This window comes from Engraulis encrasicolus, chromosome 1 (assembly GCF_034702125.1).
Source record: "Engraulis encrasicolus isolate BLACKSEA-1 chromosome 1, IST_EnEncr_1.0, whole genome shotgun sequence".
NCBI lineage: Eukaryota > Metazoa > Chordata > Actinopteri > Clupeiformes > Engraulidae > Engraulis > Engraulis encrasicolus.
In genome coordinates, this window is record NC_085857.1 from 43,657,964 (window position 1) to 43,683,742 (window position 25,779).

The window sequence follows — 25,779 nt, forward strand, 5'->3', positions numbered from 1 at the left end:
ACTACACCCCTTCACATTTTTAAAGCATCACGATGGGGGATATATATATGTTTTTAAATACATCCTCATGGAGCACAATAGGCTCTAAATAGGCTTTTTTGCATTTATTATTAAGGTAAGTTATATAGTCTTTCTTTAACATTTTCTGTTATTTATCTTTCTCAAGCACACTGAATGGCGGTTAGGCCTATCCATGGTGTGATGTAAAATAACCTACTGGTGGGTTATTGTTAATTCACAAATTATTACTTAGACAGCTTATTTCAAACAAATGCACGTTGTTACTAGCTAATTGTCAGTCAAAACCCAAATCAGCCCTGTTAAAGGCATTTCAACATCAGCAAAAAGCAAAAGAGCATGAACAGATGCACAAGTTCCAGCTCTCCCCCCCCCTCCCCCCCTCTCTCTCTCTCCCCGATACCCTCGACTGGAACAAGTTGCAATTATGCGCACTTTAAAGTCCTTTATGAACGCCCATACATTGATTCTTATGAGTTATGAGTCGCCATGCCTCTGTTTCCCCTGTAGCGCGCTCAACCGTTCACATTCTCCTGGTGTGACAGATTTAAATCCACAAATCTTATCTTCATGATTTGCTTGCGGACTGCCTACTCATATTGTTAGGTCTAAATAAACAAGAAATATAGCGAAAATCACAAAAAGAACAGACAACGAACGTCAGGGTAGGAGGCGCATTGAAATAATAGTGGAAACTCGGCGAGGTTTAAAATAACAGCCTCAGAGCAAGTTTGTCGCGACTGCACCACTATTTCATGTTTGCACAAACATGTCTTCGTCGTGGATATTGGGCTGCTGCGCATGTTTCAAAATGAACATTTGCCTCCGTGTTGGAGCTGTTCATTCCCCTCTCTGAGGAACGTTGCAGATGCGCTGACTGAGACTGGAAGAATATTGCGCTCCTAGTCTCTCAAGCGCAGATTCTTTGTCAAGGCTTATAAGCGACGCGCGGGAACACCAGCGTTTTATTTCAAAGACGCAAGTAGCCAGATCAATGCAGTTTTTTCCAACCAGAACTGCGCTGAAACTTAAAATTACACCAACTTTTAAGCGTCATTGCGCTGCGTTGGCCTATAACGCGCCATCAGTAGTCTTACGGCTACGGTGGATAAAAGGAGAGAGGGAAAACAAAACATCACGCAAATAACTTATCGTTACTTATCGGGGCCAGAAAAGTGATCGTTCTTGTAAAAAGTTATCGTCCGATTTATTGACTTATCGTATATCGTGACAGGCTTAGACATGAGTAGTGTGTGTGTGTGCGTGTGCGTGCGTTTCGCGTCAGTTAAGCCACAGAAAGTCCTCAGAGCGTGCTGCATAGGCTGAGAGAGAGAGCTGCCTGCACACGTGCATGTGTGTGTGTGCTTGCGCGTGTGCTTGCGTGCGTGTGTGTGTGTGCTGCCTGCGAGTGGGTGCGCGACCGAGGCAGGCTGGCTGTGTATGTGCACCCTGCCAAGCTGTTTGCCCAGCTGAATGAGGAAAGCCTTTATGAGTGTGTTTGTGCCGTGGTTTGCAAACTAAATTTATGTGTGTGTGTGTGTGTGTGTGTGTGTGTGTGTGTGTGTGTGCGTGCCGTGGTTTGCAAACAAAATGTATGCGTGTGTGTGTGTGCGCGCGCCGTGGTTTGCGACTAAATTCGTGTGTGTGTGCTTCTGCCGTGGTTTGCGACTAAATTTGTGTCTGTGTGTGTGTGTGTGTGTGTCTGCTGTGGTTTGCGACTAAATTTGTGTGTGTGTGTGTAAATCTTTAAGTGTGTGCCACTGCTATTGTCATCTATGTGACTCCAGACTACTTTTTTTACCAGCTGGTCTGACACGGTGGCTTGTAAAAATGCCCCCCACCCTCCCTTCACCATTAGATACACTCCATATGCTGAGGAACTCTCAGAATTCTTTTTCTCTGTACACACACGTCGCACACACACACACACGTACACACACACGCAGACACACACGCAGACACACACGCACACACACACGCACACACGCACGCACACACGCACGCACACACGCACACACACACACACGCACACACACACGCACACACACACGCACACACACACACACACACACACACACAGCTCAAAGCTAGAGCGAGTAGTTGCCCATAACTAAACTCTAAACTGTGGGTGGTTTGGTGCCAGGCTCCCTCTCCCCCTCTTTCTCCCTTCACAGCTGGTGCCTTCCTGTCCCCCTTGGACTGCCATGCCACTTGGTCCTGGACTGGCCCTGGCACTGCCACCCGCCACTGCCACTACCACCGCCTCCTGCTTCCAGCTCCGGTTGCCCCTGCCACTTGGTCCTGGACTGGCCCTGGCACTGCCACCCCCCACTGTCTCCCCCTCCGGCTTCCAGCCATCATACTCCTCCACCACCACCACAAACCAAACCAAACCACACACACCACACCATGCCACTTGGTCCTGGACTGGCCCTGGCACTGCCACCCCCACCCGCCACTGCCACGGTCACACAACCACCGCCTCCCTCAGCTACTTCCATCCATCATGCTCCTCCAAACCAAACTAAACTAAACCACCACACCATGTCACCCTGCTGTGTCCCCCTTGCCTGTGTGGGACTCAAACAATAAAACATGGGCCCAGGAAGTGTGTGTGTGTGTGTGTGTGTGTGTGTGTGTGTGTGTGTGTGTGTGTGTGTGTGTGTGTGTGTGTGTGTGTGTGTGTGTGTGTGTGTGTGTGTGTGTGTAAATGACTTCGGAAGGCTTTGTGTGTGTGCATCTTTGTCAAAGCTTGTGTATGTGTGTATACATTTTTTATTCTTAGCAAGGCTAGTGTGTTTATGCATTTATATTGTTGCCAATGTCTCAGCAAGAGTTGTTTGTGTGCTTCAGTGTGTGTGAGTGTGAGTGTGTGAGAGAGAGTCTCTGTACGTCTTTGTCCAAGTCTTAGCCAGCCTTGTGTGTGTGTGTGTGTGTGTGTGTGTGTGTGTGTGTGTGTGTGTGTGTGTGTGACGGAGTGCCATCCATCTCCCCCTAATGCCACTGCAGTCTCCAGTCAGTACAATAGTGCCCATTCTAAGGGCCGTGTCTGTCCTCCACCCCCCGCTCCCCCTTCCCTTCTTCTTCTCCTTCTCCTCCGGCTTCTTCTCCTCCTCCCCCATCATTTGCTCTCAAATATCGCCCTCCATCACAGTCAACCTACAATGCCTTCCTATTCCGTCCCCAAAGGACGAACAAACACATAGTGCGCGCACACACACACACACACACACACACACACACACACACACACACACACACACACACACACACACACACACACACACACACACACACACACACACACACACACACACACACACACAGTCTGGTTAAGACGTCCGTACACACTCACACACAAGCCTGGCTAAGACGTACACACACGTATGTACGCACGCACGCACACTCTTTTCCTCTACCCTCTACTAAGATTACAATGCACTTCCCCTGCAACACTCTACTCTACTGTACTGCAGGTTGAGGTGAGCAGCAGCTTTCAGGCTCGGTCACACCCAACTGGAGTCTGTCTGAAGAAGAAGAGAGCACAATGAATGAAGACTCGATGGCCACAGTGGCCCAGTGTTGCCCAAACATGAAGAGGAGAGAGAGAGAGAGAGAGAGAGAGAGAGAGAGAGAGAGAGAGAGAGAGAGAGAGAGAGAGAGAGAGAGAGAGAGAGAGAGAGAGAGAGAGAGACAGACAGACAGACAGACAGACAGACAGACAGAAATACAGAAAGACATACAGACAGAGAGAATGACAGACAGACACAAAGAGACAGAGAGACAGAGAGAGAGGAAGACAGAATGATAGAGAGCAAGAGCGACAGAGACAGAGAAAGTGAGTGAGAGAAAAAAAACAGACAGGGAGAAAGGGGCGGAATAGGAACTGAGTGGCAAACTGATATGGCTGTTAAAAGCCTCGGAAGGCCGAATGAGAGAGAGAGAGAGAGAGAGAGAGAGAGAGAGAGAGAGAGAGAGAGAGAGAGAGAGAGAGAGAGAGAGAGAGAAAGAGAGAGAGAGAGAGAGAGAGAGAGAGAGAGGGGGAGAGAGGCAGGGAGAGAGATTTAAAAATGCCTTTATTTTAACACCGCTTACTCATAGTACATTCTCACAATACATCCATTACAACCCCCTTATATCCTCATAACCAGCTCCCCACTCTCCCCAACCCGACACAACAAACCCCACACACACCAAATGCTTGAAAAAGTCCCTACATCATTGACCAACTGGTAGTACATGAACTCAACCTTGATACGACTTTTGACCAGTCCCAGAAAACTCTCCAAGGGGTCTACCGAGTCAAGATTCAGCATTTTCTTTTTGCGGGTCAGCCAAATAGCCAACTTTGCCACCCCTAGTAGGAAATTAACCAGACAAACCTCCCTCTTGAATTTGACACTGTATTTAGGGCCACTAATAAAAAGGGACTCTGAGAAACCCTCCCCAAACCCTCCCAAAGCCTCCCTGAACCAGTGAAAAAGACCCTCCAACCTTTTACAATGCAAAAACAAATGAGTTAAAGACTCTTCCTCCCCACAGAATGGACAACCCCTCCCCACTGCTGGGTCCAGGTATGCCACGTGTCTGTTTGTAGCGATCGCCCCATGAACAAGTCTCCACTGCAGATCAGCAGTACGCTTCTCAATGGGAGGCTTGTACAGGGACCTCCAGCAACCCCTAGAGGGGAACCCCGGCCCAAACACTTCTGACCACCTCCATGCCCCAACACGCTCCAGCACCCTCTGATGGCCCACCTTAACGCACAGCGAGTACAACTCCTTCTTGCTGAGGCTTACAAAGTCTCTCTGCCCATGCATCTCCAAACACACAAGACCCACCCCCTGGTCTTGTGCAGACTCCATCAATGCCGCAGACACCTCCAACATAGGGAAGCTGTATGTGATCCTCCAGTCTGGACCCAGCCCGCAAGTCTGTAGCACCTGCCTCCAGGCACCCGGCAGCGCTCTCTGGACCTCTGCCAGGATCCCCTCTAGGACCCTCAGCGAATGCAGTCCAGTCATCCTCTGTAGCTGATTGGCCGTTTTCCACTCGCCCCCATCTCTCAAGTGAGCTAGAACTGTACATCCAGCAGCAGCAAAAGTGCTTCGGACACTGGCGGATGCGAAGAACCTGCTCCTCAACCAAGGGTTAAAGAACAAAGGCTCCCCCAAAACCCAGTCCTTCACAGCACAATTAGAGAGAGGGAGAGAGAGAGAATGAGAGAGATGGAGTGGGGAGAGCCTGCTTGCTTGCTTGCTTGCGGGCGGCACCCCACTCTCACTCTCTTCTGAGCAGATCCAGATGGGAGGCAGGCCAGGATAGGGGACCCGATACCCCACATTAGGAGGAGAAGGAGAGAGAGAGAGAGAGAGAGAGAGAGAGAGAGAGAGAGAGAGAGAGAGAGAGAGAGAGAGAGAGAGGAGGAAAAAGTGTGGAAGAAGAAGAGTGCGATTGAGAGAGGGAGTGGTGACTCATTGAAAGAGAAGGAAACGAGGGATTGAGGGGGACGAGTGGGGGAGAGAGAGAGAGAGAGAGAGAGAGAGAGAGAGAGAGAGAGAGAGAGAGAGAGAGAGAGAGAGAGAGAGAGAGAGAGGGGAAAAGGAGGAGGAAGAAGAGTGCTTTTGAGAGAGTGAGTGACTCACTGAAAAAGAGAAAGAGAAAGAGGGATTGGGGGGGATGAGAGTGCGAGACGGAGAGAGTGAGAGAGAGAGACAGGAGGGGACCCGAGACAATACCCCACCTTAAAAAAACACCACCACTCCCACTCCAGCAGCCCACTCCAGGCCCCAGAACAGCTCAAATCTCAGTCTCTTTTCACTTTACCTAGCCTACCAAAGGCCTGGGGGTCTGGGACTCGACTGAGAGATCTGCATGGACTGGAGGATTTTCTGATCACAAGATGGCTACAATCGAGGGCCTAGACTTAACCGTTGCTGCTTATCGGCTGCTTTTACCATAAGTGCCTGGTAGTGCTATTGAGATATTTAGGTACTGTAGTGTAGATAGATAGATCTGAGTGAATGAGTGTACTGTATAACAAGGCATTGCAATTTTTTTAAAATCATTTGTAAATGAAAAAAAAGTAAATGTACAAATTATCAATAGTTCGAAAAGGCTGGAGGCTGTTGGCGAGATGTGCGTGAACAGATGTCCTGTATAAGGGCACTAAAAACAAAACAAAACAAATAATTTTGTGAAGAGCCGTCCTGTGAGTTTTGAGGCAGCTGGCTGCAACAGCTAAGACTGTGGTGTTGACACAGCCAGGGCCGGATAAACGTACAGGCTAGATACGGCTGCAGCCTAGTGGCCCCCACCTGCCAGGGGGCCCCTGATTGGCCAAAAGTGAGAAATTGCAGAATTGTTACAACAGGCAATATTGAAAAATGTATTTGTTGTGTTCGGTACAGTTGGTAGACGTGTTATCATGAATTCCTTGCTTGTAATTTTGACACTGTCAATGTAAATTTGCCGCGAAATTTGCCTTCTGTGGGACCCACAGCAGCCTGTAGCCTAGGGGCCCCAGGCCATCTTAATCCGGCCCTGGACACAGTGTCAAAATAAAATCACTCCCACCATATAACACTGTGTGCACAGTAAAGAATAAATTTAGACTCCACAGCACAGCACAGCGACAGCTAACTCTGGTGTTTTCTTCTTATGCATGCGTTTTTTATCAAAAAATATTCTGAGGAGCACAGCAAGGGGTTGTGGAGGCCATTTTACTTGGCATTCTTCCACCACCTGCTGTTGTCAGAGAGAAAAGAGGGCTATGAAATCTGTCCAAAAAAAATCATCAACCCAGTAGTGACAAAAAAGACCAAAAGTGAGAAATGTTGTCTTCAGAAAAGGTTTAGCTTGTCAGTATTTTCCAGCCAGTAGTAAAAAGGCACTATGTGCTAGATTGCACCAGTCCTCTAATCAATACCATCACACACACACACACACACACACACACACACACACACACACACACACACACACACACACACACACACACACACACACCCCCACCCACCAAGGAATAAAGCAAAAAACACAGGTATGTGTCGAAAGGGAAAATATCAAATGCTAAGCTTGTCAGAGTAGAGAACCTTTAAGCAAGCACAAGACACAATCCACTAGATCGTATCAATGGCCTTTTAAAATTCTTTTGAAGAATTCCATGGTTATGTACTGTAACACTGAAACTAATGGAGAGACCAACCCCAACACGCATACTGTACACACACACACACACACACACACACACTCACTTTCATGCACACACCAGTACACAGCACGAGCACAGAATGACATTGGTATCGTGGGTCACATGTTGTATTAATGTTGTGAAAATATTAATGCAGTGGTCCGAAGCACTATTCTTTTCCATGCCACATAAGGGTGGTAAGGTAAGACTGCTGTACCCATGAGTGTCGGGTAAGCAGTATAATAGGAAAAAAAAATCTTGACATACAGAAGGACACAAATGAATGCCTCAATCACTCCAGTGCAAAATATAAGAAACAAAAGCATCCTTAAAATAACCAGAAATAACAATTACAATGCCAATAGAAATTGGGAACTATCTGGCATAGGTAAATATTCCAAGTACAATGGAACCGCTTCTCACTCACTGACTGAGGAGAGAAATGTTGTGCTGTGCATCCATGGGCAAAGCACACTGACAGATGTTCCACCACAACGTGACAAGTGTCTCTGGGGAAAACTGAGGACAGCAGCAGCACAGAGAAGTGAGAACAAAGCGCATTGATTTAGTTTACCACACCTTCTCCCAACAGAGAGGGGGAAAAAAGATAATATAAATGAAATAATTTCAGCTTGTCAGAGTACCTTCAAGCAAGCTTACCTTAAGAAGACTCCCGAAAGAGAGAAACGCAAGATTGATGCTAAGCTGGTAGAGTAGGCCTACTCTATGAGAGAGGGGTGGTGGCAACCACTCACCTTGTTACCAGGGCTGGACTGGCCATCTGGCATAGCGGGGATTCCCCGGTGGACCTTGCACCCTCGTGATTCCCTATTTTCAGAAATGTAAATATATATATATTACCTTTCTGAAAATAGGGGCCCACCAGGGTGCGCGACCCACTGGTGAGTCAGTTCGGTGCCGCTAATTATGGACCCCTTTAAGCCAAGTGCCAAGTGCCAGGGCCCTATTTCTCCCCCAGACCAGCCCTGCTTGTAACAGCTGGGCCAGGATATTGGACACCATGTCTAACCTCCAGAGAAGAAGGGCCTGAGGGCCTCTAACAAAAGCCAGGTCGCCAGACCACAATCCCAAAAAGTCATCACACACCTGGGGTGCATTTCTCAAAAGCATAGCCAGAGAGACTGGATAATACTCCTTGAATCTCTGGTATAGCCAGAGAGAGTAGAGAGAGAGAGAGGTTCCATTGGCCCATTGTTTCCGGGTTCAGCCTATTACATTGGCATATCTCTATATACTTAAAGAATCTCTGGTATAGCTGTTAGCCAGTTAGCAACTTGGGTAGTTGGCTGCCAATGGGAAATGGCATTGCAAACAACAAAGTAGCTAATGTAACTTAATAGTAATAGTCTTGAAACCTGGGTCCTCTAGGCATCACACAAACGCACGCTGACCACAGGGTGGAAGATACTTGGACCATAAGGAGTGGCGATTAGCGTGCGTGTTGGACACAGGTGGGGCAGGACACTGGACACCATTTCTGAGGGTTTGAAATTCTCCAGGGAAGGTGAGGAGAAGTCACCATACACCTGGGCCGGGCTTGAAGGGCAGGTCTCAAGGGCATCGAACAAGCACTCTGACCACAATGCCGAAAAGTCACCGTACACCTGGATTGAAACCCAGTTGTTCTGTTGAAATGGGCCAACTACCAGTAGCCTGGTAGCCCAAACCCTACACCTTACCCAGGGGCTTTTTGCAGATCAGCGCGACTGCTTTACTGACAGGCCACCAGATCCTAGCCAGGCCACGGCCGCCTAGTGACACAACACGTTCAGCATTGCTTCTAGTCAGGCCAAGAGCAGTGTTAACATTGTTTCTGAGCTCAGGAAAAACTTGGGTACTCAACTTGGGTCAGGCCAAGTCTCGAAGAGATTTGAAAGTCGATGACAATCAGGCTAACCACATCCTACAGGTATCACACCAGTATACTCGAACCACAAGACTTTGAGAGGACACGGCCGTTGAAATGGCATACCAGACAGTAAGGCTGTAACGATATTGCATCGAACCGAGGGATCGCGGTACGCAGACCCACGAACCCCTATCGCGAACCTTCCTCGCAGAATCGCGATGCGCCCTTTTAAAATTGTCTAGAAGTCTAGAAAACAGCAGGATACAGGCAAATGCTTGCATATGCGCTTAATGCTTGTATATGCGCTCAAAGACAATTAGAAATGGGGCGCACATGAGCGAGTAACACTTCCATTCACCCCTCTCTCCTGTAAAATGTTCCGTCCAACCAGCAGCACGTGCATTGGTTGTTATTCATTGCCTGAGCAACCTCCGCGACCGCGAGACAAAAAAACTTGGGCAAACGTCGGAAGGTAAAGCACAGAAATGAACAACAGACCAAGAAGGCTTTATCAAACGTGTGAAGATGTTTTTGATTCATGCATGCGCCGATGTATGTTGAGTGGAGATAGACGTTGAGCGGAGAGAGAGAAAGAATGCGAGAGAGCGAGATGCTCCGCCTGCCCAAATTTGAAAGAGCTTTGAAAGAGCTCTATACGCTCATAAGAGTGTCTGAAGTCGGGCGAACGTTGAGGTCGATGTGGATATTAGGCAGCATTATATCCTCCCCACATTGAAAGCCTGCCTAGCGAAAACATGCTCCATTTCAAAATGTCAAATCACAAAACCAAACAAAAGACAACGTGCGTGTTGCATACTGAGAACATAACTGAGGTTCATTTCGAGTTTTGTTTGTATAAGCGCGTGCGCGCTGCTGCACGATCAAAACAGTTACAAAAATATTAAACATCAAAATTAAGTGTTGCATTTCTGTAAGTAACTTAATACAACATGTTTCCTGACGAAATATTACCAGTGTTGTTTTCAGTTAATGGATATTAATTGGATAATGTTTGACAATGTGAGACAGTTGTTATAGGCTACCTATACTGGAACCCTGACCCTTCTCTCTCCATCTCTGTCTCTCACACATGGTCAGCATCTCAGCATGATATGATCTAAGCCTATTTGTAATAAGCCTATTTTTCCTTGGTGAACTATATCCCTTATTTATCTGTGTTGTGCTTTGATGACCAGGGGAACAGGTTGCAGTGGTAGGTCTATATCTGCAACATCATTTAGTAGACCTAAAAAAATTATGTAGGAAGGTAAATGCAAAAAGAAAGCATAGGCCTATATATAAATATAGCCCATAATTTATTTTCTTCTTATTTTTTTCCCTTAAAAAAATAATAAAATCGTGGGGCATATCGAACCGTGGGTCATATATCGTGATACAAACCGAATCGTGGGTTGGGTGTATCGTTACAGCCTTACCAGACAGTGTGTGTGTTGTAAGGTGGGTGGGCGTGACTTCTCTCTACTTCTCTCTTCTCACATGCCTGATGAAGACCCTGTTGGGTTGAAACGTTGTATGACCTGAATGCATTTTCAAAGCGGAGCCACAGTGCGGACTTCTACTCTTTTTCACTATTAGACGCGCCTCTGTCCTGCACTTGGCATCAGAGAGGTGGGATGTGCATACTCTTACTTTTATGATGACTTCTCTCTGCCCTTTTGATACAGGGCTTCAACTGCAGCTCTGAGATTTACTTTAGGGATAATCCACATAGTTTATGACTTACATTTTATTATTACACATGTATTTTAGAGCCACTTTCACCCCCGCCCCACCTACTTCCTGTTTTTGGCAAAAAGGTAATCTCCTGAAATTGACTGAGGTCAAAACGACTTTTTTTTTGCTATGGACTCGTTCTTCATGAAGCAGTAATGCTTTTGCAGAATGCATCAAACTGGCAAAGTGTGCATGCATGCTGCATGCCAAAAGCATCACTGCTCCATCAAAAAACGAAACCAATGTATCGGACTGTAAACAGTAAAAAAAACTCAGCTGGATTCTGGGAGGTGTGTACATTAAAACCCTGCTTCTAATGTGGGATTGCGTGCTGATTTGAGATTCACTTTGAAAGATGATGCTAATGACAAGTCTTGGTCTGTCTCTTTTTGTTCTCTTCCTCTCTCTTGCTCCCTTTCTTGTTCCCTCGCTTCCTTCCATCTTTCTCCTTTCATCAAGGGACTGTGGTGCGGGAGCGTGTATGTGTGTATGTGTGTGGGTGCTTTTATTTGTTTTGTTCCACTGAAGAGCTCTACCAAGAAAGAGACAACAGGGCTGGGCTGGTTTCGGCGTAAGCGGCATTGCTCCCTTGGGTCTCTTGCATTTCCTCTCCCACCAGCTCGTTCGCTGCAGCACGCTCACGCGCTAATGTTTGATTTCATGGTCAACTGGAGAGGGAACTGCTCACTCGCTCGTCTGCAAATTAAAATGCTCCAAACGAGGTACCTACCACCACAACAACATCACAGCATGCAGCTTCGTCCAATGAAGCTCGGCTGGTAAATCGATGCATGCACCAACGTAATGTAATATAATATCATAAATGCTTGCCCCTGATTCCTTAATGCTTTCCCTCTGACACGCACGCACGCACACCTTACCATGAAGATCAGATCACTCCCACCATTAACTAAATGAATCCATTAAAATCCTGACACAGAGAGAATCTCTCGCTCTCTCTGGATTGGCCAGAATCTTCTAGAACAGCTTCTAATAGCTTGTAGAAGGCAGCGGTTGGCAGCCGACGAGGAAGGAAAGGCATAATGCTGAGGTAGAATGCTGACACTTCCAGGAGAGAGAGAGAGAGAGAGAGAGAGAGAGAGAGAGAGAGAGAGAGAGAGAGAGAGAGAGAGAGAGAGAGAGAGAGAGAGAGAGAGAGAGAGAGAGAGAGAGAGAGAGAGGGCAGCTGCGGACACATGATGTGAACATGTAAGCATTTCTTCGGCGGGCTCCTGAATAGTGCATGCTGGGCCATTGTCAAAGCCCAACAGAGAGAGATGGAGGGAGAGAGAGAGAGAGAGAGAGAGAGAGAGAGAGAGAGAGAGAGAGAGAGAGAGAGACTGCAAAGACTGCAATGTCATGATGTCCTTTCTCTAATCTACCCCTCCCCCCCTGCATCCTTCGCACGCACGCACACATACACTGCTGCCGCTTCTGCTATTTCCCTCTCTTCCTTGTGCCAAACACACACATCTACGAGGTCAAGTACAGGTCAGAGCCACTGCTCTCCCCCCACTTGCCCCGTCCGGCCGTCCTCTTGTACCCCCCCCCCTCATGGGGACGGATATGAAAGGTGACACTGGGCAAAACAAAGGGGCTTGGTGACGAGTGAGCCACGGAGCCTGGCCCTGCCTTGTACGTACACTTGGGGTTGAGTTTGGCTTGTAGTGCTGTGTCGTTCACGAACGAGTTGGTTCTTTTGAACGGCTCCCTGAAGTGAATGATGGGAACGATGGAAGCCACTCGACTGTTATTTTTTTCATGTTTCATTAGTTTTAAGCACGTGAACTCGACAAGAGTAATTAAATTTGGGAAAAAACACAATTGTTTGCCTTAAAGAGTGGCAAAAACGGTCTTTGGAAGCAGGAGAATAATCAGTTATCTTACCTTGAGGTGGAGTCAAAATATTACATTCTAAACACTGTATAAATAATTTAAAAAAAAGAGCTAAAAGAGCCATTTTTTTCAGCGGCTCTTTGACAGGATCCGGATCTTAGTGACTCGTTCCTTTCAAAGAGCCATAAATCCCATCTCTTTTGGCTTGGCTTGCTCTCTGCTGCTCTGATGGGGCTTGGCTTGGTTGGTCGGTTTTGGCAAGCCACACTGGGACGTTGGCTCATGGGGGTATTGCTATTTTGGCTTGCTTTTGGTAAATGGGTCCTGGATGCCACACAAGGAGAGCTGTTGTATGTGTGTTTATATGTGCGTGCGTGTGTGTTTGTGGCAGAGAGAGAGTGTGTGTGCGATTTAGAAAAAAGGGAGAACTGGGTGAAGAAACCTTATTTAGCCTGGAACAGATGACCACAAGGTTGTTTGCTATGTCTGACAAGAGGTGCTCTATCATCACTAATCTATCTACATGTAAACTCAAGAAAAGCCCATCTCTGCCCTACGCTCAGTCTTGTTAATGGGGTATGCCACTATTTTGGGGCTCAATACAGTTAAAATCGTTGGCTGGGGTTTATAAAGGTGGTAAAGTGTCTTATTTTTCATGTTAAGCGTTGTCTTGCTTTAAGACAAGTTAAAAGAGGGAATATGTCGCTAAGCTAGTGAAAGTCAATGGATCCGTGTAGCATGCTACACGGATCCATTGACTTTCACTAGCTTAGCAACATATTCCCTCTTTTAACTTGTCTTAAAGCAAGACAACGCTTAACATGAAAAATAAGACACTTTACCACCTTTATAAACCCCAGCCAACGATTTTAACTGTATTAAGCCCCAAAATAGTGGCATACCCCTTTAATGGTACAACTGAGTGCATGGCCATTTACATGCTGTTAGGACAACAAATGGCAAGTATATCTGGAAAAAAAATCTGCCTCACTCAGGGTACTGGCCACTTTCCCTTTTAACAGTTCGTCTTTTAACAGTTTAAATCTGGAGTGATATTCATGTGCAATGCCATTATGAAAGCCTACGGGCAGTCATGGGTGAGCGGTTAGGGCGTCAGACTTGCATCCCAGAGGTTGCCGGTTCGACTCCCGACCCGCCAGGTTGGTGGGGGGAGTAATCAACCAGTGCTCTCCCCCATCCTCCTCCATGACTGAGGTACCCTGAGCATGGTACCGTCCCACCGCACTGCTCCCCATGGGGCGCCACTGAGGGCTGCCCCCTTGCACGGGTGAGGCATAAATGCAATTTCGTTGTGTGCAGTGTGCAGTGTTCACTTGTGTGCTGTGGAGTGCTGTGTCACAATGACAATGGGAGTTGGAGTTTCCCAATGGGCTTTCGCTTTCACCTGGGACAGCCCTACTTGTTTACACATACTGTATCTCATTGTCCAGTGTATGCTGACAATTCAGCTTTCCTGTTCTATTCAATTGTAGAAATAAGTAGAGAGATAAAGTGAGGAAATAAAGTGAGACACAATATTTACAAACTCCCCTTGGAGGGTAACTGCCATGGGGTTAAGTGATAAAACAACAACACCAACTGTGTGTTTATGTGAACATTAGATACGGGGGCAAGTCAGGACAAGAGTTTTACTGCCTTCATGGAATAAAATATGAAAATACAAAATATGAACCAATAACAGGAACCCACACATGGTACTAATAAAAGGCAGCTGCCCCTATTGCTGTTAGCATTTAGCGGCTCATTACACCCAAGTTGCATCAGTTGCATGTGTTTGCTTTGACATCTCATAATAGGAAGACACGACCTTGAAGTTGAACTGGACTGGAGGCACATGACGAAAGTGACAGACATTTTAAGGTCTCCTCCCAAAATTATGTTTGTAGCCATTACAGCAGTCCCTCAAGGCCGTGGCTAAAAGCCCTGGCAACAACTGCAAAAACAAAGCCCTGGCATGCCCTTGAAGTTCAACTGGAGTTTAGGCACATTGGCTCAGCTGGCAAGACATTTGAAGTTGCTGTGATTGTGATTGAAGTCGTTGAGAGGAGCAGGCTTGAAGTTGAAGCAGACTTTAGGAACAATAACCAGACAAGAAAAGTGGCACACATTTTAGGTCTGCTACCAAAATGTTCATACAGCAAAGCCTCAGCTACAAAGCTGCAGCAACTTCACGTTGAGGGGGGGCATCGCCATCCCATATTTTAACCAACAAAAAGCCTTCACATCTTACTGTACATGCACACCAACGGCACGGACATCCACAGTACGTCCACAGAACGTGTCCGTTATCAGTCTGAAACGGTTAGAATGCATGAAAACAAATCATGCCTTGCACACAGGAACGCAGTGTAAACGCGGCACATGTCCGTCCCAACCGGACATGTCTGCGCTGCTCCTTGAAAATAGAACTTGAGTCTATTTTCCTGCGCGAACGTCCGCATTCAATGCGAGGCTCCCATTGAAAATGAATGGCTGCTGCCTGTGGATAGAACGTGGACGTTGACTGTGCAGTGTGAAAGGCAGCCCGCAAACCTCTCGGACTCGCAATGCTCACGGAGACGTTAAGGAAACGTGCCGTCTGTGTGTGCATGTACCGTTATGCTTGGCCTTAGAGTCGAACTGGGTTTTAAGGCAGAAAACAAAAGTAACACAGATTTTAGTGTGTCCTCCTACCTACTTAGCTGTCCAGGCCCGGTCTTTGGTGTTTTTGTCACCCTCAACGGAAGCTTTAAGGCAGCGTATGGTACCTCCCAAGCACACCACCCAAGCAAGTCTTAGAATTAAGATTTATGGTTAGGTTTAGGTAGGGGTTAGGGTTAATATTTAGAGTTCAGGCCTTCCAGGCACAACTGCCTGGAAGAATGTGCTGGGTGCAAGGCTACAAGGCCCAGCTACAAAGCTACAGTAACTATGTTAGAGGTGGGTCGGCCACATTTCAACTAACAGATGAAGCAAACCTTTAAGGCAGCGTACCTCCCAGACACACCACCCAAGCAAGTCTTAGAATTAAGATTCATGGATAGGTTTGGGTTTAAGTTTACGGTTTAAGTAAGGATTATGGTAAATATCTAGTTAAGGCATTCCAGGCAAAAAAAAAGATGGCTAGTAGCATAAGGCTACAACACCCCAGCTACAAAGCTACTGCCAGGCCTGCCGACAGGGTGTGGACAAAGGGGAATGAGGTCCCGGACCCAGGGAGATAGAGGGCCCAGAATTGGGTCACAATTACATTGTATGTATTGGATAGGGGGCCCTTTCAGATGGCTTTGTCCTGGGCCCAGCAAAAGCTGTCAGCTACCCTGGCTACATTAACTCTGTTAGAGGTGGGCCGGTCTGCCACATTTTATCCAACAGATGTAGCAAATCTCATTATCTGCGCCTCAGCAGTCCACTCAGGACTCAGGCAGGTGCCCACTGAGTCTTTGAGCAACAGAGGCACTGCACACGTACCGTAGGCATCAAAGACCTGGAGCACGCTAATAAGGATGAAGCCATCATCATCATCAGCCTTGCAGAAAGAAAAAGACACAACGTCTTGGTAGATGTCTCTCTCTCTCTCGCACGCACGCACACACACACACACTTTTTTTCACCGATCTGTCGCTCTTTTGCTCTCACCTCTCATGCACAACCTCGTTTTCACTGATTTCACCGGCTTTCTTCTTCCACTTTCTTTCTTCAGGCAAAAAGATCTTTCAGTCACCCTACGTGGGCGCGGAGCAGAGGCCTGATTCTCTTTTTCTTACAGAGGAGAGTAGAATCTCTTCAGGGCAAAGAAGAGGTAGTAGAGGAGGGAGTTCTGCCAGGAAAACAGAGCGAATACATTTCAAAAGGAAGCATAAGAAGAGAGAGATGAACGTAGGAATAGTGTGTAGGAGAGGGAGTGAGAAAAAAAGAAGAGATGAGAATGATTCATAGACAGGGAAGGAAAGACAGAAAGAAAGAAAGAAAGACAGAAAGAAAGAAAGAAAGAAAGAAAGAAAGAAAGAAAGAACAGAGCAGAAAGATCTCAGCAGGCAGCTGCAAGAGTATCCATGACTGATGACAGACCAGTGGAGGAACGACAAGAAAGTTCTCTGAGCTGGACAGAGCACCTGCAGTAAAGTGAAACAGAGGGACAAAGCCCTCAGCCTCGAAGGACCAGCTGCCACACAAAGAGACGTGACAGGACAAAAGAGAACAGGCGAAGGACAACTAGGAGTCAAGAGGGGACACAAGAGAAGAGACAGTAGACCAAGAACGACACAAGAAGAATGACAAGTCAGTACTTTTAAGCTGGACAAAGAACCAGCAGGAGGACAGGAAGGACTGGAAGGCCCAGTCATGAAGCCCTGCAACACAGACAGACAGACAGACAGACCTGAGAGGGGACACACGAGAGCAGACACAGACAGGCCTGGAATGGGGCCAAAAAACGGCCCATGCATTTTTGGCATAGACTGTGCCCTTTCCTTTTCTACAATACTATGATTCACTTAGTCCACTGCCTAATTTTAAGATAGGCGAATGGGTTGTCCCGTCTAAACAGAGGGACGGATGGCCGGCCTCTATGGCAAAAAACGTGAACAAACACACAAACAAAAAAACATCCGCATCGGCCCCTGGTGAGGACTGTCGGCCCACCAGGAGAATGCCCTGTATGCCAGATGATGTCCAGTCCAGCCCTGGACACAGAGCAGGAAGAGTCGGACGACGACACTTGACTTGGATCTCAGCTGGCGCTTCTGTTAGCTTTTGTGATTAGAACTCTGCATTCCTCTCTGCTGACGGGCACTCGGTTCCTGTGTCTGCAGGCGCACATTCTCAACATAGACAAACGGACACAAGAACACACTCAGACAGGGAACGCTCACTGTGTGAATAGTCTAATCTCTTAACGTGCCTCCTAAACCAGTGGTTCTCAAACTTTTTTGAACAAACGCCCCCTTGAACTCGTCATAAGCCTCACCCTCTCTAAGCTGTGTCCTTCTCAGCTCCCCAACGTCCCTTGGGGAGCTACCGCCCCCGTTGAGAAACGCTATCCTAAACGGACAGCGGAAAGATTGTGCTGTACGGTTATGGTAGGTGCTGGCTGTGTGTAGATGGTGTGGTGTGTGTGTTGTGAGGTGATGCACAGCTCTTGGTGTGAAAGAGGCCCAAGGAATGCAAAGACTCCCAAACACCTTAAGGGGGTGATCTGGTTGCTGCAGGACAGCTGACCTATATACATATTCCTCACTTATAGTCACGTCCGATTACAAAAGGTCAGCTACATGGATAAGAATAGGTTATTATGGTGGCAATTCTTGACGGACACTTTTTTTTCTCCCAAATCCGATGTGCTTTGTTTGTTTTGCCCTTGACGTTCACAGTTGCTGCTGCCTTGGGTATATGTTATTTCACTGTGTCTTTGATTTCGACAAAACAGAAACCCCAGGGATGCCTCAAACTAAGTGTAAAAGAAAAAAAATGGTCTGTTCGTTTTGTCAACAAGCTCAGCCAGAATCACGCTGTGTAATACAACAGCGCGCGCAGCAAAGCAGATGTTTTGTGGGCGTGTTGTGGAATGAAGGACAGCAGCACAGTTGCGTCCATTGTGTTTGGAAGCATCCCTCCACCATCTTCTGTTTTAGTTTAATCCAACAGAGAGGGATTGAAAAATATACAAAAAAATAACTCAGGAGGGCTGAACACTAACTAACAAATGTCTGTTTATGGCATGGTGACAAAAAGTCGGTGTGCCCTGTTCTGAATGCACAGTCAACCTCTGTAATAGCGAGTCTCTGTCTCCATCGGTCATACAACCCACGGAGATGCCAGTCCTTCAAGAATTCAGTCATGAGGTATGTGAGCGAGCGAGACACGCTTCAGATTCAGCAGTGTTCATCTCAATTGTCTGAAAAGCAATCCGGTACCAGCTGAACCTGCATGCAGTTCAGCTCCTTAGACTGTTAGGAAGACAAAATAGGTAATCAATACCATTCAAACACTAGAATGCACTCTGAGAGTGCAGACCTCTGCCAAGGAAGCTGCTTTTTGTGGAGTTAGAAACTGGAATGTTAACATTCGCCCTGTCCCGCAGTTCAATTTGCAGTCATTAGGGCCGTCTACATTTGTACATTAGTAATGGTGAAGAATATTTTTAAAAGTCCTGGCTCCGGCTCGTGATCCGGATCACCACCAGAATTTAATCAGTTGATCCTTGGGTCATTTCCAACAACTCCTCCAAGTTTCATCCAACCCCGTTCATAACTTTTTGAGTTATCCTGTTAACAAACAAACAAACAGACAGAAAAATAAACAGACAGACAGGCAGACAGACAAACAGACAAACCAATGCAACCGAAAACATGACCTCCTTTGCGGAGGTAACTAGCTGAATTGAGGTGCTGTAGTGCAGCTTGCTGGCACACCTGACCACATATGAGCTACATGCATTGCCCATGGAGACCCAGGTTCGAGTTAAGTCTGCATCATTTTCAGGTGTAACTGAGGAGATCCTGCGCTGGTTTGCCATTCAGGACTCGAACCCACCACCTTCCAGTCAACACTACAGTTCGGGAGGCACAGCATGATACCGCTGAGCTAAAGGTTCAGACCGGTAGCTCAGCGCTGCTGATACTGTATGAGGCTTCGGGAGGGAGGTTTACCAGTGCTCTAAACTGAACTCTGCCAGCTGGAATCCGTCACATAGGCCTGAAGGGCGGGTTATGCTTCCTACTTGTGCCACAGAGTGAGCTTGTCGCAGCCATGATGCAGTTAATTTTGGTTTATGCCCTGTTTTGAAGCACGGTCTGCGCGATGTCATTCCATGCTCAAACTGCCTTCAATACAAAGAGTAAACTAGACGTGTCGGTTGTTTTTTAGCATCACAGACTCGACGACAATGAAAATGAAACATTAAATCTTTATATCACGTGCATGTTTGATCGCACTGGCAGCCACAGTGGTAGTTTGGAACAAAGAAGTGGCTCATTTGTCGAGGACGAAGCGGAATGTTTCCTCGACCTCGGAACCACTGTTCAACTGTCCAAATAACTTCAGCGTCGTAACTTGCAAGCGCATGTGTTGTCTTTGGTTCGTGTAAATAAATCAAACAACAAAGCACGGGCAACTTATTTAATGAAGAGCTCACAGTCCGTAGACCGACGAAGGTTAGAACAAGGAAGTAGCGCTTGTTCTCGACTCGAGGACAGAGCAGGCTGGTCGAGAGGACCAATCAGAGACCTATTTTCGCCGTTCGCGCCGTCGCTCCCTGCGTCGAGACACAATTTTGGGGAGGTGCCCCAGAGTACCTGCGTGATGGGGGGGGCTTCACTCCGTTAACTGCGCGGCTCACTGCATCACGACGCAGGGACGCTGGACTGGAGGCATAAACCACCCTTTACCCCACCTCTCTCTCTACCACTAGCTTCCTGTCTGCTCTCACAGTCATATCTAAGTAGCGGCAAAAAAGCCATAAAAATATCTGAGAAAAAAAAGGCTGATTGAGTCAAGTCTGCACATCTTGTATGCACATCAATCAGATACCAACAAGCCTCTGGCTTTCCGACCATGTTAATCATCAAGTCTGCAACGTTTGTATAAAGGGAGTTTTAAAGTGGTGGAGCATTTTTTTTGCTGAGCAATGTTAACTGCTGCTGCACTACTGCATCCCCCTTTCTGGCACCTCTGGTTGGCATACTGTACATTAGGGGTGTAAATCACAGCCTTCATGACGATACGATTCAATATCGATATCTTATTATTCAATGCGATACGATTCGATTATTTTCGATACTTAAGAATGCCCCACGATACGATACCATTCGATTCGATTTTTTCCCCAATTACTTTTCCACTTCTATTAAGTTATTGGGCAGGGGCCAGCAATTCGATTATTTTCCATACTTAAGAATGCCCCACGATACGATGCGATTCAATTCAATCATCAGAATATATTGCGATATATCGATACATTTCAATATTATTTACACCCCTACTGTACATGAACTGGGTTTTGGTTCAATTAAGTTCAATGCAGACACCTTGTGTCGCATGATGACTTGTCGTGTTCTCTGACCCACTCTTTGTGCCAATTCTCCGTGACATTCCCCCAAACATTGCATAAACAATTGAGTGAGTTTCCCCCACCTTCCATGCTTTCTGACCTTACAGATGAGAGCAATGACTAGGTGTGGTGTGCAGTCCCTTTTCTCATAACACTGTGGTTTTGCGATTGATTACTTTTTGAAATTTCCCATTTCAGGCAGGGTGACTACAATTCATTTACGGTCATCTTATCTAATGCTGTGGGATGTGCATTGCAAATCGGCTTACAGTTATTTGGGTACTACAGGGTATTGGTTAGGGTTAGATGCCTTGATGTAAAACCACGTCAGTCATGTAGGCCTATGGAATGAGATTCCAACCGGCCACCCGTTTCAAATCCAAGGCAACTACCAGTCTATTAGGCTACTGCTACACCGTGGCTGATCCAATACACAGTGACCAGAAAGGGATATAAACTCTCAGTCTTCTGAATCATAATTCACCGAGTTCGCCACCAAAATCCTGTACGGGGGAATACGTAGGGTGAGCGAGAATATTGCTGTAAGGAGAATGAGACTTGCAGGACACTGCCAAAGGCACCAAGAACTGCCAGCCAGCAAACTGGTGCTGTGGGAACCGTCGCATGGGGGCCGGTCAAGAGGACGTCCCACACTAACTTATGTGGACATATTTAAGAAGGACGCGGGAACCCAGAGTACCAGTGAATTGAAAAGATGTATGGAGATACGGGATGATTGGAGGCAACGATGGAAGGCTCGTCTGAGGAAGACCTAGAGAGAGAGAGCCACAAAGTGTACATTGTAGGTAATGGCTCACGTGTTCTGTCCACGATAATGTAAGGGGTCGTTCATCTGATGCTTTGGTTAATGTCTCCTCACACTGGGCTTTGCTAACACCATCACCTTTGTACAGATTATACTGGGTGCTGAATCCCACATAATATATTGATGAATGAAGGAAGCGAAGGACAGCACTCTTCAGACTTTCCTCGATTTATTCGCCTTGGTGAAGAAAAAGTTTTCATAATGAATTGAAATGACATCTGATAGAAAGACCTGCGAGTGCATACATGATGATAATGAAAATGCATGAACGTGCATTGTAGGTGTAGGCCTACAGTGTGCAGGGAGATGATCAGAGGCGATTCTAGTGTCAGTAGGGGCCCCAAGCAAAAACCCAAAGGAATGAACATTCAAAACAAATCAGCGCTATTTTAGTTTAAAGTTGAGCTGTTTTTCACCATCTAGTGGCTTGGGGGCCCCAAGCGGCTGCCTGCCTAGCCTGGTGACAAGATGCGCCTCTGGAGATGATCGTCCACCACCATCAGAGGCCTATCTTGTCACCAGGCTTGGCAGGCAGCCGCTTGGGGTCCCCAAGCTCCTGGATGGTGAATAACTCACACTTTGCTACAGTAGTGGGAAATGTCTTTTTTTGTCATTTCCCTTGGGGCCCAAGCTGAACCCAGAGTCGCCTCTGACCACCATTGTCAGAGATTGACTACCATCACAGTGCCAGGGGGGTGGACTACGATCATAGCGAATTATACCTTCTCAATCATAACCTCGGCTGGAGATAATCCATGCACTCAATGCGATCAATATATAGATAAATCAATATATTGATGACTGCTGCTAGTCCCACAGAGACTATCTGCACATTCATTTCACCAATCTCTTCACAACTCACTGACCCCCACTTGGCCAAAGTGTCCTGCTGATTGTCCTTTCAGTTGCTCTTTCTCTCTCTCTCTCAGTGTCACTGCTTGGGGCAGCTGCGTCTTCGCCTATATTCAACGCATGGTCGATCAGCATTAATTGTAGGCTCTGCGGTGCAACGGCAACTGCCCAGCACCCTCACGAAGCACCGCTGCTTCTCGGTGCACTGTTTCGAGGGACACACTAGGAGCTATGCAACACATCACAACACCTTAAGCCCGACTGACTGACTCACTCACTTTACATATTCTCAATCTAGGCTCTCTCTCACACACGAATACATCTAAACCCAACCGGCATTCCTCCCACCGCGCTGCGTTTTTGGTCGCCAAGAGCGAATCGTGCCAACATCAGTTCGGATTGACAGTGGAGGCTAAATGCTGCTCACATACGCATTTACTTACCGTAATTCACTGTTGTAATTTGCTAAGGCAGAAAAACCCATTTCCTAAATTGGAATGGAGGTCTATGGGGCGTGATAGTGTTATGGCCTGATCACAACGGCACCGGCGCATTTTTATGCATTAGATAATTGTTACAGGCAACAGCTGACATTTCACCAAAGACCAAATCCCCTTGAAGAAAATTAGGGTTCAGAGTCCAAGCAAGACCTTCGAAATGAAAAAGGGGGGAAAAAATCAATTGCTGCTACAATTCACATTATAGCCCCAACACTGCATTTGTTAACGGGTTCGTGTGGGTCACCTCACAGACAAGGAAGACTTCAGATGAAGCCCATGTTGGCACGCAGGTAGGCTAATGGAGGGGGGATTGCTGGTCAGTGTTGCCCTGTGACACCCTTGGCTTACCCCCATGGAAATTTACTTGACGACCCCCAGGAGGCCAAGAGAATCATCTGGAATGTCTCCACATGTTTCGTCACATCAGTGACACACACACTTATGACTGAAGGCTCACTCAAGGCTTTTACTGACATACATGCGCTCATCATTCCCAGAAACCATTTCCTGTACAACAGTCAAATGTATGCGGCTACAAAATAGTCATTGACGCTTTCCCCAGAAAATGTATAATCTTCCCCTCCTAATAATGTCAGTATTTTCTGGCGAGCCAGCAACTAAAGCAGATTCATGTAGGCCTAAAAATGAAAGTATGCGACTGCCTCACATTAAACACACACACACACACACACCATGGATGACAGGCAGATTATTGAAATGTATGGTCATGACAGGCGCAGCAGTCGCGTCTCCTCCGTGGTGCTCCATAGTTAAGAAAAAATCGCTTACCCATCGCCTGTTTTGGGGTGTATCTAGATGTTCATTTTGCGATCCAGGAGATGCTCTCTATCGTTTCCTCGCTCGTTGTCGTCCACCTAGCAGCCGGAAATATCCAAGTTATCACGCATTGTATCTTTCGTGTGTGCCTGGCTACACCAATCTCCATTACATTATTATCATCTGAACGCAGAGCCGCATAGTCTTGCTTACGCTGTGCGGCAAAAAACAGGGGCTACACACTGGAGAATCCGTAGAGCTATGTCCCTGGATCCCCAGCAGAGAGGGAGAAAAAACGAGTCCAGTTGTGTCTTCGTCAGGCGCTCTGTCCGTGCCAAACACCCATTTCTCACGAAAAGATTACGCGCTGGATTCAATGACAGACGCGGATAAACAACGCCACATTCAAGATGCTGAGAAAGCGAGCCATTCAGGTTGTTGTTCGACGTACATGCGCGACATAGCCTCTCTCCATCCCGGGCGTTTAGAGATGCAGGTTGAGAGATGGAAATGGATTCGGGCGCCTATTTACATCGATTTTGAAAGAATAGACCCCCCCCTTCCTCTTCAGGTTCACAAAAATCTCCGCTATCTCGGTGCCTAAGCACTGTAGCCTATGCGACCAGTCTTGCTTTTCTGATCGAAAATGACGCCTTTCCGCTCGTGTACAAGGCAGACCCCTCTCCTTTATTTTTCATTCTCCCCCTCACTGAAAATGACTGAGGTGAAGAAAAAGGAGGAGGGGGGGACCGACCGCACTAGAGACGACAGCTCCTCCCAGCTCTTGCTTATCAAATAGGACAGAGAGGGGGAAGAGTATGAAGGGGGTGAAAAGAAAGGGGAATCACGCCATGGACGAATGGAAATATTAACGCGAAAATTTTGCAGGCAAACGGCATTCGCGCACAAATCATGAGCGTGCTAGTCAGTCAGATACTACAAAGGGATTTAAAGCGCGTAGACTGACTGGACAAATATAGGCTGCAGATGAAGCAATATTGTTTATGAACCGTCATTCTATTCTCACCGCCTTAAAGCTTCCACAACTCTCCACCTGTGTTGAAGAATAGATGAAGAACACAGATGTTTAAGCAAAATGATACCTTCGCCTACTAGCCTACGCTGTTATTTCCAAGGCGGTTGAAAAACACTTGACTCTATAGTCAACACAGCCTGCTGAACTGACATGCATGGTTTTGTTTTGGACAACAGTAACAAATGGGTTCTGGTTAAGCTGAGCACTGAAGCCAGTCTTGTTTTCACAAGACGAGGTTTTCGAGTCACACCAAAATTATTCGACACAGGAACTGTGTGGTGCTATATTGTCCGACTTGACATGTTCAACTCACCACTACTCGGCAACCAAACTGCGCTGCAGTAAGAAGTAGGAAGTAGTTTCATAGCACATATTGCTCCATTGACAAGATAAACATCTGTAAGTAGACTATACACCCCCGTCGAGCGCGCGCGCACGCACCCAGCCTTCTTGGCCACATGTGGGGGCCCCTAAAACTTGGGATCCTTTAGGTGACAAATTCTCGAATTAATTCTGAAGTTACTCAGAGAACTTACACAGGTCCCCAAGGAACATTTAGGAGCTTTTCAGTATGTCACTTTGGGGACAAAGAAGAACCTTTTGAAAAGTAGGCTGCTGGACGGCATAATCTCAAACTGTGTATACCGTGGTCATGAGTAGAATTTAGGAAACCCTTCTCTGTGCTCTCCCCCATCCTCCTCCATGACTGAGGTACCCTGAGCATCCCTTACGGAAGGAAAATATACTGCAATATACTACAATTTATACTGCAATACATTAGAAAATATATCACAATATATCACAAACACGCTCATATATTTGAAAATATATAGCAATATATTATTGAACAACATATTACTATATATTGAACAATATATTTTAAAATATATGGCTGGCAAAACAAAACTGTATTCCACTATTCAGTCTGTATTTATTGATGTTTTTAGTTCAGCAAGCACATTTTGCACGACATTGGACATTTACTCGACATTATAAAGTCATTTTAGGTGGACCATATATGGCCATATATAATAATATATTGATCAATATACAGGAGTCTCTGATTGAATCATCTCAGCTCTCATATC

The 25,779-nt window shown here is 46.6% G+C and overlaps 1 protein-coding gene across 3 annotated transcripts in view; it reads right to left on the bottom strand.

Moving 5' to 3' along the window:
* mgat3b (beta-1,4-mannosyl-glycoprotein 4-beta-N-acetylglucosaminyltransferase b) overlaps window positions 1-25,238 on the bottom strand; it is a 59,785-nt gene extending 34,547 nt beyond the window's left edge. The window contains exons 1-2 of one of the 3 annotated variants that reach the window (XM_063203109.1): window positions 25,005-25,238; window positions 23,668-23,753 (exon numbers count right to left, since the gene is read on the bottom strand). The gene's annotated coding sequence lies outside the window, so the exon portion shown is untranslated. Of the gene's footprint in view, window positions 1-23,667; window positions 24,975-25,004 lie in introns of those variants that run through there. The other 2 variants (XM_063203100.1, XM_063203092.1) reach the window with 2 other exon arrangements.
* Between the last annotated feature and the right edge of the window lie 541 nt (window positions 25,239-25,779).